Source organism: Schistocerca serialis, chromosome 5, assembly GCF_023864345.2.
Source record: "Schistocerca serialis cubense isolate TAMUIC-IGC-003099 chromosome 5, iqSchSeri2.2, whole genome shotgun sequence".
Classification (NCBI taxonomy): Eukaryota; Metazoa; Arthropoda; class Insecta; order Orthoptera; family Acrididae; genus Schistocerca; species Schistocerca serialis.
In genome coordinates, this window is record NC_064642.1 from 544,298,603 (window position 1) to 544,317,275 (window position 18,673).

The 18,673-nt window shown below is 43.4% G+C and overlaps 1 protein-coding gene across 1 annotated transcript in view; it reads right to left on the reverse strand.

The window, feature by feature from the left end:
- Positions 1 to 18,673, reverse strand: part of LOC126482070 (gametogenetin-like) — a 406,404-nt gene that overhangs the window by 286,723 nt on the left and 101,008 nt on the right. The window contains exon 2 of the mRNA XM_050106046.1: positions 8,249 to 8,283. The gene's annotated coding sequence lies outside the window, so the exon portion shown is untranslated. The remainder of the gene's footprint in view (positions 1 to 8,248; positions 8,284 to 18,673) is intronic.

An 18,673-nucleotide genomic window follows, 5' to 3' on the forward strand; every position in this document is an offset into this window, starting at 1 on the left:
CTTGCGTCACCACTGCACCACCGCACCAACAATCAAACACTAACACTCTCCTCTTCGGCGTATTTCAAAATAACAGCTTGTCTGGAGCTACTGGGCGGCAAACCCGTTTTGCAAACCCTGACAGAACGAGTTCTCCTCCATGAACCCTTTCGTCTGTGAGTTCGCTCGTCCATGCTCGCTTTCCGAAAACGAGAATGTGAAAGTACAGTACATGCGCGGAGGCAGATACCACGAACGTCGTAAAAGCATACACAGTGCTCTAAAATTACCCTTACATCTACATCTACATTTATACTCCGCAAGCCACCCAACGGTGTGTGGCGGAGGGCACTTTACGTGCCACTGTCATTACCTCCCTTTCCTGTTCCAGTCGTGTATGGTTCGCGGGAAGAACGACTGCAGAAAAGCCTCCGTACGCGCTCGAATCCCTCTAATTTTACATTCGTGATCTCCTCGGGAGTTATAAGTAGGGGAAGCAATATATACGATAGCTCATCCAGAAACGCACCCTCTCGAAAGCTGGACAGCAGGCTACACCGCGATGCAGAGCGCCTCTCTTGCAGAGTCTGCCACTTGAGTTTGCTAAACATCTCCGTAACGCTATCACGCTTACCAAATAACCCTGTGACGAAACGCGCCGCTCTTCTTTGGATCTTCTCTGTCTCCTCTGTCAATCCGACCTTGTACGGATCCCACACTGGTGAGCAATACTCAAGCATAGGTCGAACGAGTGTTTTGTAAGCCACCTCCTTTGTTGATGGACTACATTTCCTAAGGACTCTCCCAATGAATCTCAACCTGGCACCCGCCTTACCAACAATTAATTTTATATGATAATTCCACTTCAAATTGTTCCGCACGCGTACTCCCAGATGTTTTACAGAAGTAACAGCTACCAGTGTTTGTTCCGCTATCATATAATCTACATCTATACTCCGCGAGCCACCTTACGGTGTGTGGCGGAGGGTACTTATTGTACCACTATCTGATCCCCCCTTCCCTGTTCCATTCACGAATTGTGCGTGGAAAGAACGACTGCTTGTAAGTCTCCGTATTTGCTCTAATTTCTCGGATCTTTTCGTTGTGATCATTACGCGAGATATATGTGGGCGGTAGTAATATGTTGCCCATCTCTTCCCGGAATGTGCTCTCTCGTAATTTCGATAATAAACCTCTCCGTATTGCGTAACGCCTTTCTTGAAGTGTCCGCCACTGGAGCTTGTTCAGCATCTCCGTAACGCTCTCGCGCTGACTAAATGTCCCCATGACGAATCGCGCTGCTTTTCGCTGGATCATGTCTATCTCTTCTATTAATCCAACCTGGTAGGGGTCCCATACTGATGAGCAATACTCAAGAATCGGACGAACAAGCGTTTTGTAAGCTACTTCTTTCGTCGATGAGTCACATTTTCTTAGAATTCTTCCTATGAATCTCAACCTGGCGCCTGCTTTTCCCACTATTTGTTTTATGTGATCATTCCACTTCAGATCGCTCCGGATAGTAACTCCTAAGTATTTTACGGTCGTTACCGCTTCCAATGATTTACCACCTATGGCATAATCGTACTGGAATGGATTTCTGCCCCTATGTATGCGCATTATATTACATTTATCTACGTTTAGGGAAAGCTGCCAGCTGTCGCACCATGCATTAATCCTCTGCAGGTCCTCCTGGAGTACGTACGAGTCTTCTGATGTTGCTACTTTCTTGTAGACAACCGTGTCATCTGCAAATAGCCTCACGGAGCTACCGATGTTGTCAACTAAGTCATTTATGTATATTGTAAACAATAAAGGTCCTATCACGCTTCCCTGCGGTACTCCCGAAATTACCTCTACATCTGCAGATTTTGAACCGTTAAGAATGACATGTTGTGTTCTTTCTTCTAGGAAATCCTGAATCCAATCACAAACCTGGTCCGATATTCCGTAAGCTCGTATTTTTTTCACTAAACGTAAGTGCGGAACCGTATCAAATGCCTTCCTGAAGTCCAGGAATACGGCATCAATCTGCTCGCCAGTGTCTACGGCACTGTGAATTTCTTGGGCAAATAGGGCGAGCTGAGTTTCACATGATCTCTGTTTGCGGAATCCATGTTGGTTATGATGAAGGAGATTTGTATTATCTAAGAACGTCATAATACGAGAACACAAAACATGTTCCATTATTCTACAACAGATTGACGTAAGCGAAATAGGCCTATAATTATTCGCATCTGATTTATGACCCTTCTTGAAAATGGGAACGACCTGCGCTTTCTTCCAGTCGCTAGGTACTTTACGTTCTTCCAGCGATCTACGATAAATTGCTGATAGAAAGGGGGCAAGTTCTTTAGCATAATCACTGTAGAATCTTAAGGGTATCTCGTCTGGTCCGGATGCTTTTCCGCTAATAAGTGATAGCAGTTGTTTTTCAATTCCGATATCGTTTATTTCAATATTTTCCATTTTGGCGTCCGTGCGACGGCTGAAGTCAGGGACCGTGTTACGATTTTCCGCAGTGAAACAGTTTCGGAACACTGAATTCAGTATTTCTGCCTTTCTTCGGTCGTCCTCTGTTTCGGTTCCATCGTGGTCAACGAGTGACTGAATAGGGGATTTAGATCCGCTTACCGATTTTACATATGACCAAAACTTTTTAGGGTTCTTGTTTAGATTGTTTGCCAATGTTTTATGTTCGAATTCGTTGAATGCTTCTCTCATTGCTCTCTTTACGCTCTTTTTCGCTTCGTTCAGCTTTTCCTTATCAGCTATGATTCGACTACTCTTAAACCTATGATGAAGCTTTCTTTGTTTCCGTAGTACCTTTCGTACATGATTGTTATACCACGGTGGATCTTTCCCCTCGCTTTGGACCTTAGTCGGTACGAACTTATCTAAGGCGTACTGGACGATGTTTCTGAATTTTTTCCATTTTTGTTCCACATCCTCTTCCTCAGAAATGAACGTTTGATGGTGGTCACTCAGATATTCTGCGATTTGTGCCCTATCACTCTTGTTAAGCAAATATATTTCCCTTCCTTTCTTGGCATTTCTTATTACACTTGTAGTCATTGATGCAACCACTGACTTATGATCACTGATACCCTCTTCTACATTCACGGAGTCGAAAAGTTCCGGTCTATTTGTTGCTATGAGGTCTAAAACGTTAGCTTCACGAGTTGGTTCTCTAACTATCTGCTCGAAGTAATTCTCGGACAAGGCAGTCAGGATAATGTCACAAGAGTCTCTGTCCCTGGCTCCAGTTCTGATTGTGTGACTATCCCATTCTATACCTGGTAGATTGAAGTCTCCCCCTATTACAATAGTATGATCACGAAACTTCTTCACGACGTTCTGCAGGTTCTCTCTGAGGCGCTCAACTACTACGGTTGCTGATGCAGGTGGTCTATAGAAGCATCCGACTATCATATCTGACCCACCTTTGATACTTAACTTAACCCAGATTATTTCACATTCGCATTCGCTAATAACTTCACTGGATATTATTGAATTCTTTACTGCTATAAATACTCCTCCACCATTGGCGTTTATCCTATCCTTGCGGTATATATTCCATTCTGTGTCTAGGATTTCGTTACTGTTCACTTCCGGTTTTAACCAACTTTCCGTTCCTAATACTATATGCGCACTATTTCCTTCAATAAGAGATACTAATTCAGGAACCTTGCCCTGGATACTCCTGCAGTTTACCAATATTACGTTAACTTTTCCTGTTTTTGATCTCTGAGGACGGACATTCTTTATCAACGATGATAATGTCCTCTCTGGTAAGCCGTCAGGTATTTTATCGTTTCGCCCAAGGGGGGGTCCCTCTAACCTAAAAAACCCCCGTGTGCACGCCACACGTACTCTGCTACCCTAGTAGCTGCTTCCGGTGTGTAGTGCACGCCTGACCTGTCTAGAGGGGCCCTACAGTTCTCCACCCAATAACGGAGGTCGATGAATTTGCAACCATTATAGTCGCAGAGTCGTCTGAGCCTCTGGTTTAGACCCTCATCATACAATAAAGGATCCTTCTTTCTAAGTATTCGCAATACATTACATTTGTCTATGTTAAGGGTCAGTTGCCACTCCCTGCACCAAATGCCTATCCGCTGCAGATCTTTCTGCATTTCGCTGCAATTTTCTAATGCTGCAACTTCTCTGTATACTACAGCATCATCCGCGAAAAGCCGCATGGAACTTCCGACACTATCTACTAGGTCATTTATATATATTGTGAAAATCAATGGTCCCATAACACTCCCCTGTGGCAAGCCAGAGGTTACTTTAACGTCTGTAGATGTCTCTCCATTGAGAACAACTTGCTACGTTCTGTTTGCTAAAAACACTTCAATCCAGCCAAACAGCTGGTCTGATATTCCGTAGGCTCTTACTTTGTTTATATGGCGACAAACTTCTAGGACTAGGAGACTGAGCAAACGGAAATTTGAACTTGAGCTCATGTCCAGAAATGTAAAGTTCCTGTGCTGCAGCCATTTGAAAACGTATTTGCTCGGTGGGTTTGCGACAGGATGCAGGGTGTTTACGACGGATCCCGTGGTGTCATTTGACGTCCATCCTACCTCTCTGATCTGGTTCGAACCTCATGCAAGTGAGTTTTAGAGCAATATGATTGCGTACACATTTGCGGAATACACGGACATGATGTTTCTGTACGGCAAAGCTCACGGTAATGGAAGAGCTGCTCGTCGCCTTTATCAGCATCGTTATCCACAACGCGTCTCCGTCTCATACTCTTTTTCTTTTTTTTTAGTCTTAGGGACTTAACTGCTAAGGTCATCAGTACCTAAGCTTACACACTACTTAACCTAAATTATCCTAAGGACAAACACACACACCCATGCCCGAGGGAGGACTCGAACCTCCGCCGGGACCAGCCGCACAGTCCATGACTGCAGCGCCGCAGAGCGCTAGGCTAATCTCGAGCGGCGTCTCATACTCTTTTCGCCACAATTACGCAATGGCTTCGAGAAAAGATACCTTCATTGACAGCAGGCGTGACTCTAGTGTATTTTAGCTGTAAACAACAGTGTTTGAGAAAACTGATGAAGTTTCTTTTTGTTTATTTGCTTATTAATGAGTGGAACTGTAAAACAAGTGATGTACAAGGTCACGCCTAAAAAATTACGTATGAAAGTATTCACGTTACGAACGTGTTTTCATATAGTTGTAGCGCGGAATCTGTACATTTCCGTACAAGGGTTCCACTTCAAAATATTGTCTTCTCAGTCCTCTCTACAAGTTCTTGAAGTTTTTAAGGACAATTTTTAGAGTACTCTATATACTAAATTACAGACACATGCAGCTACAATGACATCATATGCACAAAAATATCTCTCATACTACTATTTTTAGTCGTTTCTATACAGAAGACAAGCAATAGTAGACAGTTTACCTGTGTTTTTGAATATGCTTCAGAACTGATGCCAGCTATGCCATTCACTGTAAATATGAACACAAGCAATTACTAGCAGTGACTAATTTCTCAGCGGTTGGCTACAAATGACGTACAACTTTTTAAGTAGTAACAGAACTGGACGTATTTGTCACAGGGAATTATCCGCGAACCTTATTTTCCGTATACAGAACAGCATTATTTTCCGTCTATCGGTCGATGTTTTAACTTCATAACAAAAGGACGCTGTTGCCCATCTTCAGATCATACCTCATGGTTACAGAGTCTTATGAAACTATCAGTTCATCTTACATTGCCCGAAACCGGTATTTTAGAAATAAAAACAGCGACTGACAGACAGAAAACGTATTTTTAAAGAGTTATTTATTGTAAAATTCACTATTCCAATTTCGCCCGTGTGTCCGTTATCAAGTGGAGCACTGCGAAAAGTTTTTATGTGCCCTGAAACACACTTTTAGATGGTTCAAATGGCTCTGAGCACTATGGGTCTTAACATCTGAGGCCATCAGTCCCCTAGAACTTAGAACTTGTAAGTAGGCTGTTTATGTTTTCTTTTGGCAACGTTACGTAGCAGTCTGTGGCTGCTTTGCATTGTTGTAATACTCGCCATTGTAGTGTTAGGCAGCTGGCTGTGAACAGCGCGTAGCGTTGCGCAGTTGGAGGTGAGCCGCCAGCAGTGGTGGATGTGGGGAGAGAGATGGCGGAGTTTTGAAATTTGTCATGAACTGCTATATTTATATATGATGATATCAAGGTAAATACATTGTTTGTTCTCTATTAATATCTTTCATTTGCTAACTATCCCTATCAGTAGTTAGTGCCTTCCGTAGTTTGAATCTTTTATTTAGCTGGCAGTAGTGGCACTCGCTGTATTGCAGTAGCTTGAGCAGCGAAGATTTTTGTGAGGTATGTGATTTGTGAAAGGTATAGTTTAATGTTAGTCAGGGCCATTCTTTTGTAGGGAATTTTGAAAGTCAGATTGCGTTGCGCTAACAAAATATTGTGTGTCAGTTTAAGCACAGTCCTGTATAAATTGTTCAAAGGGGTCGTTTCAAACTACTTAAACCTAATTAACCTAAGGACATCACACACATCCATGCCCGAAGCAGGATTCGAACCTGTGACCGTAGCAGTCTCGCGGTTCCGGACTGAAGCATCTAGAACCGCTCGGTCACAACGGCCGGCGTAGTTTTAGAACTACTGCATTTGATAATGGCCACATGGCCCAAATTGCAATTGCAATAGAATATTTTATAAATGATTAACTTTGCGGTCGATGGCAACAATGATCCCCTTTAAGAAATTACTAGTACGTTCCTGTCATTAATATTCTTTCTCCTACTACTTAGGATTACGAGCCCAGTGAGTTAAAAATGCTCTACTTTAGTCGCTGCATTTAAGAGTAATCTGGACCGAACCCCGATTCACCTACAAGATGCTTGCAGTTCAAATCAGACGAATGCCTGGCTCCTACCTAGAGTAGAACTGCATAAATTGTCTTACACGTTCTGCTTAACAGGATGTAACTTGTGTCCATGCTTATGAGGAATGATACATTTATTATCAACAACACGTGTTGCACTGCGATTTACCAGAAAGATTATTTATTTTATTCCTGCTTTACTTAAATGTGCCTCAAATAGAACCCCGCCATCTTGTTGTTGTGATCTCAGATAAAGTTATTCCTAAGGTGAAAGTTATTCTGATGATTAGGTTTACGCACATTGAGCCATGGTTGGAGGCTCACGATAAAATTGTGTACAATAGCTTTGCATACTAACTAGTTTCTCAGGAAGTGAGTAAGGCAAGACGACATATGTTGCTCCGTCGCTGTTCGCTGATGTGTTACGTATGGTAACACTGGGTAACTGAACTGCTGTCATATCACGAATGATAGATATTGAAGCACTACTAAATGATCTTTCAGATACTTGACTACTTCATGCAGTCCGAACTGATGACTTCTTCTTTCTCACTGAAGGGATAGGCGTGGAATTTTCATTTTTGATAACGATTAGTGAATTCCAGTTTATTTGCGCGTTAATCTGGAGGAGCCTTTCCATATTAAATCCAACAGAAGGAAACTAACTGACTGATATATCGTAACTGAGTCACCGTACATTGGAGAAAGTATTATATTCGTCAGCCTACATCCATATGAGGTGTCACAAGTGTACGTCTTAGTAATTCGTTGTTTCATGTATGACGGTGTCACGCCATTTGCGTGAGTGCCCTGCAAAAATTTCACTTTTCTTTCCATTTATTGGATTTTATTTATGAATTTGGTGCTGTATTTCGTATTTCGAGTACGATTTTCTTTAATGTATTATTCCGATTGTAATGGAAGGTTACCTTCCGATAGCGTACCCTTTATCTGAAAGGAATCAAATATCATTAAATTTATACCGGAACGATGAATTCTCTGAAGAAATGCAAAACGGCGTAGGTGTTGCAATTTAAAGCTTCTCGGGACACTCGGGTAACACAGTGTCGACTCAGGAAGACAGAAAGAGAAAAATAATTACTGTACAGTTCACCTTATGGTTTATACTTATTTTACTGTGTGATTCATGCTGAACTAACCTTGGACCCCACGAGAAACGTTAGAAACTTCAATCACATTACGCAGTGTTCTGTACCTGTAACCACATGCACACACTGAGTCACGTGAGGATGAAATCATCTGGTTTCATTTGTGAGGCCTTCTCTTTCTTTGTACAAGTTAGTCAAAAGCCAGAAGAAATAGAAATAATCCGTTTTATATTATGAAAGGAATGGTTTTCATATGCTACATCATGGTACAAGTGGGTAAAAAGCATTACTTACGCGAATCTGCAGCCATGCACGTGGCTAGCTTTCACCTGCAACAAAGGAAATACGATTTTAGGTGACAGCTACATCTATGCTGTATTTATTGCATTCACAACGCACACCAATAGCACCAACCAAGAGAAAAAAAATTTAAGAGTAAATTCGGAGTAGTTCGTTGAATGAAAAAAAAAAAAAAACAAAAAACAAAAAAAAACACAAACTTTATGAAGGAGCGCTACTCAAAGGGACTGTAAGGTACGCCATGTATTTGGGTGAATTCAGTTGTAAAAAGCTTGATTTCTAGTACACTCAACACATAATGCAATTATGTAATTTCACTTGCAGGAAGTTCTTTTACTTCGCCGCAAATAGGTTACAGTCCCAATCTAGAATACAGTTTCATTCCGTCTGAAAGATTCGAAATATTAAATATTGCTATAAACAGAGCAAGCACAATGAGGATAAACACCATCGGTAAATAAACAATAATGTGCCAAAACATTACGAACACGTGCTTAATAGCTATTTGGTTCGCGTTTGGAATGCAGTATAGCAGAGATTCTGCGAACAATGGATTGGAAAAATCTAGGGCACGTTTTCTGAGCTATGTGACACCAGCTGTCTAAGAACAGATCAAGGAATTCCCGCAAATTACGGGGGGGAGGGGGGGGGTACTCTATGTGATCAAAAGTATCCGGAAACCACCAAAAACATACGTTTTTCATATTGGGTGCAATGTGCTGCCACCTACTGCCAGGTACACGATATCAGCGACCTCAGTAGTCATCAGGCATCGTGAGAGAGCAGAATGGGGCGATCCGCGGAACTCACGCACTTCGAACATGGTCAGGTGATTGAGTGTCACTTGTGTAATACGTTTGTACGCAAGATTTTCACACTCCTAAACATCCCTGGGTCCACTGTTTCCTATGTGATAGTGAAGTGGAAACGTGAAGGGACACGTACAGCACGAAAGCGTACAGGATGATCTCGTCTGTTGACTGACAAAATGGCTCTGAGCACTATGGGACTTAACATCTGTGGTCAGCAGTCCCCTAGAACTTAGAACTACTTAAACCTAACTAACCTAAGGACATCACACACATCCACGCCCGAGGCAGGATTCGAACCTGCGACCGTAGCAGTCGCGCGGCTCCGGACTGAGCGCCTAGAACCGCTAGACCACCACGGCCGGCTATTGACTGACAGAGACCGCCGACAGTTGAAGAGGATCGTAATGAGTAATAGGCACACATCTATCCAGACATCATACAGGAATTCCAGACTGCATCAGGATTCACTGCAAGTACTATGACAGTTAGGCGGGAGGTGAGAAAACTTGGGTTTCATGGTCGAGCGGCCGCTCATAAGCCACACATCACGCCGGTAAATGCCAAATGACGCCTCGCTTGGTATAAGAGCGTAAACATTGGATGACAGAACAGTGGAAAAACGTTGTGTGGAGTGACGAATCATGGTACACAATTTGGCGATCCTATGGCAGGGTGTGGGTATGGCGAATGTCCGGTGAACGTCATCTGCCAGCGTGTGTAATGCCAACAGTAAAATTCGGAGGCGGGGGTGTTATGGTGAGACCGTAGTTTTCATGGAGGGGGCTTGCACCCCTTGTTGTTTTGCGTGGCACTATCACAACGCAGGCTTACATTATGTTTTAAGGACTTTCTCGCTTCCCAGTGTTGAAGAGGAATTAGGGGATTGTGATTGCATCTTTCAACAAGATCGAGCACCTGTTCATAATGCACAGCCTGTGGAGGAGTGGTTACACGACAATAACATCCCTGTAATGGACTGGCCTGCACAAAGTCCTGACCTGAATCCTATAGAAAACCTTTGGGATGTTTTGGAATGCAGACATCGATACCTCTCCTCAGTGCAGCACTCCGTGAAGAATGAGCTGCCATTCCCCAAGAAACCTTCCAGCACCTGATTGAACGTATGCCTACGAGCGTGAAAGCTATCATCAAGACTAAGGGTGGGCCAACACCATATTGAATTTTAGCATTACCGACGGAGAGCGGTAAGTCATTTTCAGCCAGGTGTCTGCTTACTTTTGATCACATAGTGTAGTTTGTGAACGCGGAGCTAGCGCCAGATAGGGCCCCCAGATGTCGAGACGTGTTTCATCAAGTTCATATAAGGTGACATCCAAGACGCCAACTTATGTTCGCTGTCATGCATCTCAGTTCACTGTAACGCCTTTTCGGCCTTACCACTGGGATAGTTATCCTCCTGGAAGATGCCATCGTCGCCGGAGAAATATCTACATTTATACTCCGCAAGGCACCCAACGGTGTGTGGCGGAGGGCAATTCACGTGCCACTGTCATTACCTCCCTTTCCTGTTCCAGTCGCGTTTGGTTCGCGGGAAGAACAACTGCCGGAAAGCCTCCGTGCGTGCTCGAATCTCAGGCATGAAGCAATGCAGGTAGCACACGTTAAAGTTAACGTAATCCACAGCTGTCACGGTGTCTCCGAATACTGCCACAGCACCAAGGAAGCCCAGGTGAATGTCCCCCCAGTAACATAATATTGCCCCCTCGGCCTGCGTCCACGGCGCGGTGCATGTTCCGAGCAGCCGGTCGCCTGGATGAGAGTGTATCCAAACACGGTCATGGTCTTGGTATAACGTGAAACATGATTCATCCGAACCACGTGACATTTTCCTATTGATCTACGGTACAATTGCGATGATCCTGTGCCTGTTGTAATCGTAACTGAAGATGTCATTTGTTCAACATGGGATGATTTAGGATTTGTTTGCTGCGGAGAGCCCGCCGCTTTGGCTGATCGTTTCTAGGCTCTTCAGTCCGGAACCGCGCTGCTGCTACGGTCTCAGGTTCGAATCCCGCGTCGGGCATCGATGTGTCCTTAGCTTAGTTAGGTTTAAGTAGTTCTTTCTAGGGGACTGATGACCTCAGATGTTAAGTCCCATAGTGCTTAGAACCATTTGAACCATTTCTTTTGCTGCGGAGGCCCATGTTCCACAGTGTACGCAGACTGGTGTGTTCCTCAACACTTGTGCTTGTAACAGCATTGCACTCTGTCACTTCATCTGCCACAGATCATTGACTGTCCTGCTTTACAGAGCTTGCGAGAGTCCAATCTCCACTTGTGATGACACGTGGACATAAGATTTCACCGTCCTTCAGTCACTTTCCAGAGTTGCTCACACAGTAGGACGCAAACAGCCAGTCAGCTTCGCCGTTTCCGACATGCTCTTTCGCAGGAACCGGGCCATAACAATCTTCCCTTTGTCAAAATCGTTCAGGTCGGTGGATTTCCGCGTTTTTGTCCTGTATCGTCGTTCCCCATTTGTCTCTGTTTCTTTGTGCTGGTTGGTTACGTTTAAAATGACGGTGTTCCGAGTGCTACAGTATGAGCTGTATACATCGCAGTACGCTGAAATATTAATCGGTGTGCTAGCAGAGTAAGCTGAACAAATAACAGTTCCGCTTTCTGCGGACAGGTGAAAATATGACGCTCTAAATTGTCGTAATGTGAAATATTTCCTGTTTTGACGTCAGTATGCTGCTTTGTTGCTTGGCAGTACATATTGATTTCTTTTGTGAAGCGACTGTTAGTGTAATGGGCCAAGAAGGTAGAACGTTTCCGTACGGAAAGCAACGGCTATTGAGAACGACCGTGCACTGCTGGTAAAGTTGTTTTAGCAGATCGGCAATAGCAGCGCTGCATTGCGGGAATGTCGCCGGCAGAAACAGCCTCAACATCCTCTCTATAAAGTTCGGTAGCCCTGCGGCAAATACACTAAAAAAAAGAGAGAGAGCGACGGAGCACTAAGGAATTGTCCGAATGGGACGGAAATCGGTACATGTATAGATAAATAAATGATTAAAATATCAGGAAAATTGGATTATTTATTCACGAGAACGAGCTTCATTAATAAAGCAAGACAGTAGCGTGTTGCTCCACCTCTGGCCATCAAGCAAGCAGTTATTCGGCTTGGCACTGACTGGTACAGATATTCGATGTCCTCCAGAGGGAAATCGCACCAAATTTCTTCCAACTAACGCGTTAGATAGAACTCCGAGCTAGTTGGAGAGCCCTGCCCATAATGATCCAAACGTTCTCAACTGCGGTGACATCGGCGATCTTGCTGGCCAAGAAGATTTTGGGAAGTAGAAAGACTGTAGGAAATCTCTCTCTGTGCGGCTGGGCATTATCTCGTTGAAATGTTATTCCAGAATGGCTTGCCATGAAGGGCAACAAAAAAGGGCAACAAAACGGGGCATAGAATATCGTCGACAAATGGCTGTGTTGTAAGAGGATTCGCGGATGACAGCCAAAGGAGTCCTGCTCTGAAAAGAAATGGCACCATAGACTATCACTCGTGTTTATGGAGCAGTATGGCGCGCAACAGTCAGGGTGGTATCCCACCAGTGTCCGGGGTGTCTCTAGACACGTCTTCGGCCTGGAATCTCATCGACTGGAGAAGAATTGTATCCAGTGAGGTCCCTCTTCGAACCGAGTCCCGATGATTAACGACGACGTGTCTGGAGACGCCTCAGACAATGATGGGCCCTCCATGGTAAGCCATCTTCGGCTCACATTTCAGCAAAATAATGCCCACCTGCACACGACGAGAGTATCTGAGCACTATGGGACTTAACATCTGAGGTCATTAGTCCCCTAGAACTTACAACTACTTAAACCTAACTAACCTAAGGACATCACACACATCCATGCCCGAGGCAGGATTCGAATCTGCGACCATAGCACTCGACGAGCGTTTCTACTGTATCTCTTGTCTTCGTGCATGAGAAATCCTACCTTGCCCAGCATGATCACCGGATCTCTCTCCAACTGAGAAAGAATGGAGCATTATAGGCAGAGTCCTCCAAGTAGCTCGGGATTTTGACGTTCTAACGCACCAGTTAGACATAAGGTCGCACGATATCCCTTGGGAGGACATCCAAGAACTCTAGTAATCAATGCCGGACCGAATAATTACCTGCATAGGAGCCAGAGGTGGGCCAATGTATTACTGAATTGAGCAATTTATGAAGCTGCTCTTGAACAAACCATCCAATTTTTGTGGAAGTGTAATCATTTTTATGTCTGTATATATGCATAACATCTACCGGTTTCCGCCGCATTCATCGTATTCACATAATTCTTGCGCGGCGTGTCTTTTTTTTTTTTTAGGACAGTTTTCTGCCGATTCTCATTCGAATAGGATATGATTAAGTATTATAATAATCCTCTGTTACACGTATCAATGTTATTCGCGTAAAGCGGACATTGCAAAATCGCCACGAACACTATCTCTTGCGCAATGAACAACAGCTTGCAAACTTAACTAGGTGTGTAGTTAGTGGGAAGCTGAAAGGGATGCAGTGCTACCGTCAACATGTGCTCGGAACGTTACCTTCTCGCGCAAAAGAAAGGAAAAATATTTTGAGGAGTCTTTGCACATTACTTTCCTGTGTGGGTGATAGTAAATACTTCACTCCTAAAGTCACATATGTTTTGCATCACTTCAGCAAAAAAAAAAAAAAAAACACTTAGGCGAGCGGCTACGACGGAAGTAACTTCAGTGTCTGCCCACTTCATGCGAAACCAATAAGGGACTTCCGCAAACACGCCGCCGCCTTTTTGCCTGTTTCTGAATACGGCGTGCAACATGAGAGCACACAAATATTGTCTGACCTATCGTTACCTCGCGCACGTGATACGACAATCCCATTGCCGCGGCGGCCTCCGCCGCGCCCACGCCGTAAAATTTCCGGGGCCGGGTGTCGGCTGCGTACGGCAGAGTTCGCCGAGGTGATTGGCGAACGAGGCCATCGGAGTGCATTAGCGGCCGCTGTCAAACGCACGGTCCGTGGGTCGCGCAAGGACGCCGTCTGCCGGGAGGAGCGGACCCCACCGCTTATAAGCAGGTGCTCGCGTGTAGCTTCATACATCAACACATGAGGTCGCATTTACGAGCAGGCTCTATAGGCTGCATGGTCCCAAAGAACAAGTATATAAATAAATATCTCTGGTTTAATATTGTGATGCGGGTCCTCTTGTCCTCCTCAGAACTTTTCTAGCTGATCTGCTACATTCAAATTTTTTTTTCTAGCTCAGTAAGCAAACTAAACTCGCTGTGACTGATTGCAGCATATACAACTATTACTAGACATAAATACGGAGTGTGTCTTGCACTCTTCTGGAGAAGCTATCAACGAGGTGTTGAAACGTCCCCTTAGAAAAATTTATGAATGACTGTGCTGATAAACCTCTTACATTATTTGATTTTCAAACAGCTGAGCAGAACTGAACGTACTCAGACATTTCGCTCTTTACCTATTCTGATCAACACTAAACCGACACAAAATATTTTTTGCGCAACGCAATCTGAATTTCAAAAATCCCTACAAAAGAATGGCCCTGACTAACAATAACCTATACCTTTCGTGAATCACTTACAAAAATCTTCTTTACTCAAACTACTGCAATACAGTGTGCGCCAATCCTGCCAGCTGAATAAAAGATTCTAACTACTGAAGGGACTAACTACTGATAGGCATAGATAGCAAATGAAAGATTTTGATAGAGAACAAACAATGTATTTACCTTAATAATGTTCCAAAGTAATTATATATATATATATATATATATATATATATATATATATATATATATATATATATATATATATATATTACAAATTTACTCTCTCTGATGGACACACGTCCAGATCATCCGCTCTCAAAATTCTGCCGTTTCTCTCCCCACATCCACCACTGCTGGCGGTTCACCTCCAACTGCGCAACACTACGCGCTGTTAACAGCCAACTGCTCAACACCACAATAGCAAATTCCAACAATGCAAACCAGCCACAGACTGCACACAGCACGGCCAGTGATTTTCATACAGAGCGCTAGGTGGCGTTACCAATATAAAAACCTAAACAGCCTACTTACAGTGTCTACAAGACTGTGTCTCTTCCTCAAGAGCTTAAACCAGAGAGGGCAATGATGTTGATCGTCAGTATATGAGGTACGCGACACTATACATCTGTTCCATGAGTTGACCTCCTGTACCTTCATGACTGGGTGACAGTACACTATACAGAGTGGCTCAATGTTTGTTGTACGTATTTTGCATCCATTCCTGGATTTTAAGTTCCCAAACAACGATGGAGTTTTCGTGGATGACAATGCACCATGACAGCGACCACAGTGGTTTGAAGAACATCCTGGACAATTCGAGTGAATGATTTGGCCAGCCAGATCGAACGATATGAATCCCACCGATAATTTATGGGACGTAACCGAGAGGTTAGTTCGTACACAAAGTCGTGCACCGGCAACACTTTCACAATTTTGGACCGCTACAGAGGCAGCATGGCTCAGTATATCTGCAAGGGACTTTCAACGACTTGTTGAGTCCATGGCAGGTCGAGTTGCTGCATTACGTCGGGCAAAAGGAGGTCCGAAACGATATTAGGAGGTATCAAAGATTTTTTTTTTTTTAAAAAAAGGATGTCAAGGGTATTGGTAGATTTATCTGTCTCTTCGCATGCCTTTCTTGTAGAAGAGGGTGAACTTTGCTTTCTTGCAACTTCTGTAAACGGTTTTATGTTTGAGAAATATGACTATGGTAAAAGAGGAGCTAAGTAAGTCGCAAGTTCGGTATAGAATCTGACACGGCTTTCACTGGGATCTCGACTTGTGTTCAATTTTAGGCATTTCAGATATTTCTCCACTAGCACTAACATCTACGTCATTCGTCATTGCAGTGCTATAAGAATTAAATTTGGGAAATACTCCTGGATTTTCCTTTGTAAAGGAACATTTTAGAACGCGTTTCAACAATAGTTATTTTGCTTTGCTACCCTCAGTTTCAGTTCAAAAATGGTTCAAATGGCTCTGAGCACTATGGGACTTAACAGCGGAGGTCATCAGTCCCCTAGAACTTAGAACTACTTAAACCTAACTAACCTAAGGACATCACACACATCCATGCCCGAGGCAGGATTCGAACCTGCGACCGTAGCAGTCGAGCAGTTCCAGACTGTAGCGCCTAGAACCGCTCGGCCACCCGGGTCGGCCTCAGTTTCAGTTCCTGTCTCGTCCAGGAGTGCAAGGACCACTGACAACATTTACATAAGGCCAGGATTTCTTTGAGTCTTCTACGTAGATGATTTTTGCCAAGTCAATCTTCTGTAGATATAATCATTGCGATTTGGACAAATGAAACTTCTGTAACAAGAAGATTATACTTTTCATATTAAGAGATCGATCGCTCTCCTGCGGACAGTGTCAGGTATCTGTAATTTTAGGTGTTTAATACTGCGTTTTTTTCAGTATTGTACATATTTTAACTCTTTTCTAACGTAGATAGCATTTATTTTGAATATGTTCTAAAATTTTGGTGAAACTCTTTTTTTTTGTTTGTGTGTTGATAATATTCCGTCGCAAAAAAATGCATTGACCACCAATATATACTTTTCATTCCTAAAACGTAAGCTCGGGAATGAGGAGGCTACAATCGTAAAAAGCGCAGATGCAATTCTTTTGTGTGGGCATACTCGACTGGGTTTCTCTGTGGACAACTAATGTGTATTCTATCAGATTTTATCAAGACTGTGCTCAATAACATCAAATTTACAGTGTCACTTCAGTTATGACTTTCAGAAGGAAGGTAATGTGGAAGTTCCCCAATGATATTGTCATCGTTGGAGGAGACTACAAACGATTCTCTGGCGTCTCGTGTGGTGCGATATTTGAGTTCGCACGCAGCTCACTCAAGTGTTTGTCTACTGGGGGTTGAGTAGCTCGGAAGGAACTTTACTGGATCGCGGCCTGGTCTTGCTAGCCGAGGACGTCTGCTCGCCGAAATTGCTTGGGTCGCATTTACTTTGGGTAGCGTGCCTACGTCCACTGAAGAATCGGTGCTACCCCCGGACTGTGCGGCGCCGAGCCATAATCTGTATTTCGACCAGCCCTATTTTGTGCTGCTTTGGGTGGTAGATATGGCCACATACACCGTCCTTTATTCTCCTGTGCCCGACGCAGGAACAACGGTGAGTGCCATGCAGTTAAATGTGCGCCGCGGTTCTTGAAAACCCCCTGTGCTTTGCTGCAGAACTTCGTTTGATGGTATTTGCCGTGTGTTGTTTTGACTTGCACTGCTACCCCTTCTTTGGCTGAGCCCTTAACGTGGGTCAGCCTCCTGGTAATATGGACGTGCCCGAGTTAAGCATTTCCTCGAGTGTAGGGGAGCTACGTTTTTATCGTATTCTGTTGGCAAAATCTTTGATGTTTTACCTGCACTACCGGTGCTAGCGTTTTCTAGCTTTAAGTTTTTTTTTTAATTTTTCTATTGCCTGTTAACCTTGATCTGTACCTGCATTACCAGTACGTGCACTTTCCCGGTTTAAATCTTTCTTAGTGTTTTTCCTTGCCAGTAAAGGTTAAAAAGGTCCATATCTGTGCTGTAATTTATGTCGTTATGTAAATTCTGCTTTGTTAACTGCAGGTACGTGGGGTCAGGCGGAATGTCTGTCCTCATGTCGTCGATCTTGTTCGCAGCCCCTATACTATTTACCATTTATGTAAAGTAAATTTAATGTATTTTTTTATATATTATGTTTCAGAATTTGCGTTGAATCGAGCAACTGTCTGGGGCTCCGGCTTAAACAGAGATAGTTACTATTTTTGCCTAAGTCATATGCCTCGCCGGCCAGTGTGGCCAAGCGGTTCTAGGCGCTTCAGTCTGGAACCGCGCGACCGCTACGATCGCAGGATCGAATCCTGCCTCGGGCATGGATGTGTGTGATGTCCTTAGGTTAGTTAGGTTTAAGCAGTTCTAAGTTCTAGGGGACTGATGACCTCAGATGTTAAGTCCCATAGTGCTCAGAGCCATTTTTTTCGTATGCCTCAGTCCCTTTGGTTGGCTTGAATTTTGTTTTTGTAATTGGTAACGCCTGGTGATTTGTCAATGCTCTTTTTCATAATTTTAGAAGTCACACATTCTTTTATTTTTAGCTCTTTGGCGTTTTAAACATATTCTAAAATCATTATTTAATTCAGTAAATGCCTCTTGGGCGATTTTCTAATGCTTATAACGTTTCAAGAATTTGTTTTGGTTTCATTCAAAAAAGGAATTCTGTTCTATTATAAAAACTGTTTTTTCTTTAATTTTACTAATTTATTTGGGGGTTTCCCCTGAACTTTATGATTTGTACCTACTCTTTCTTAACTTGGGCTCTGTAGCGAATAAGTATTAGTGATCTATATAACTTAAAATTTAACCTCTGTGGTGTATAAATAAATATCTAAAAGATTATTTTTTCTTATGCTCAGTACCTTACCACTTCCAGATCCTAGCTCCCAACCACTTCAGAAATAACGTGTTTCATTTTGTGTGACTGATTTTCATACATCTATTGACGTTTCTGATATTCCA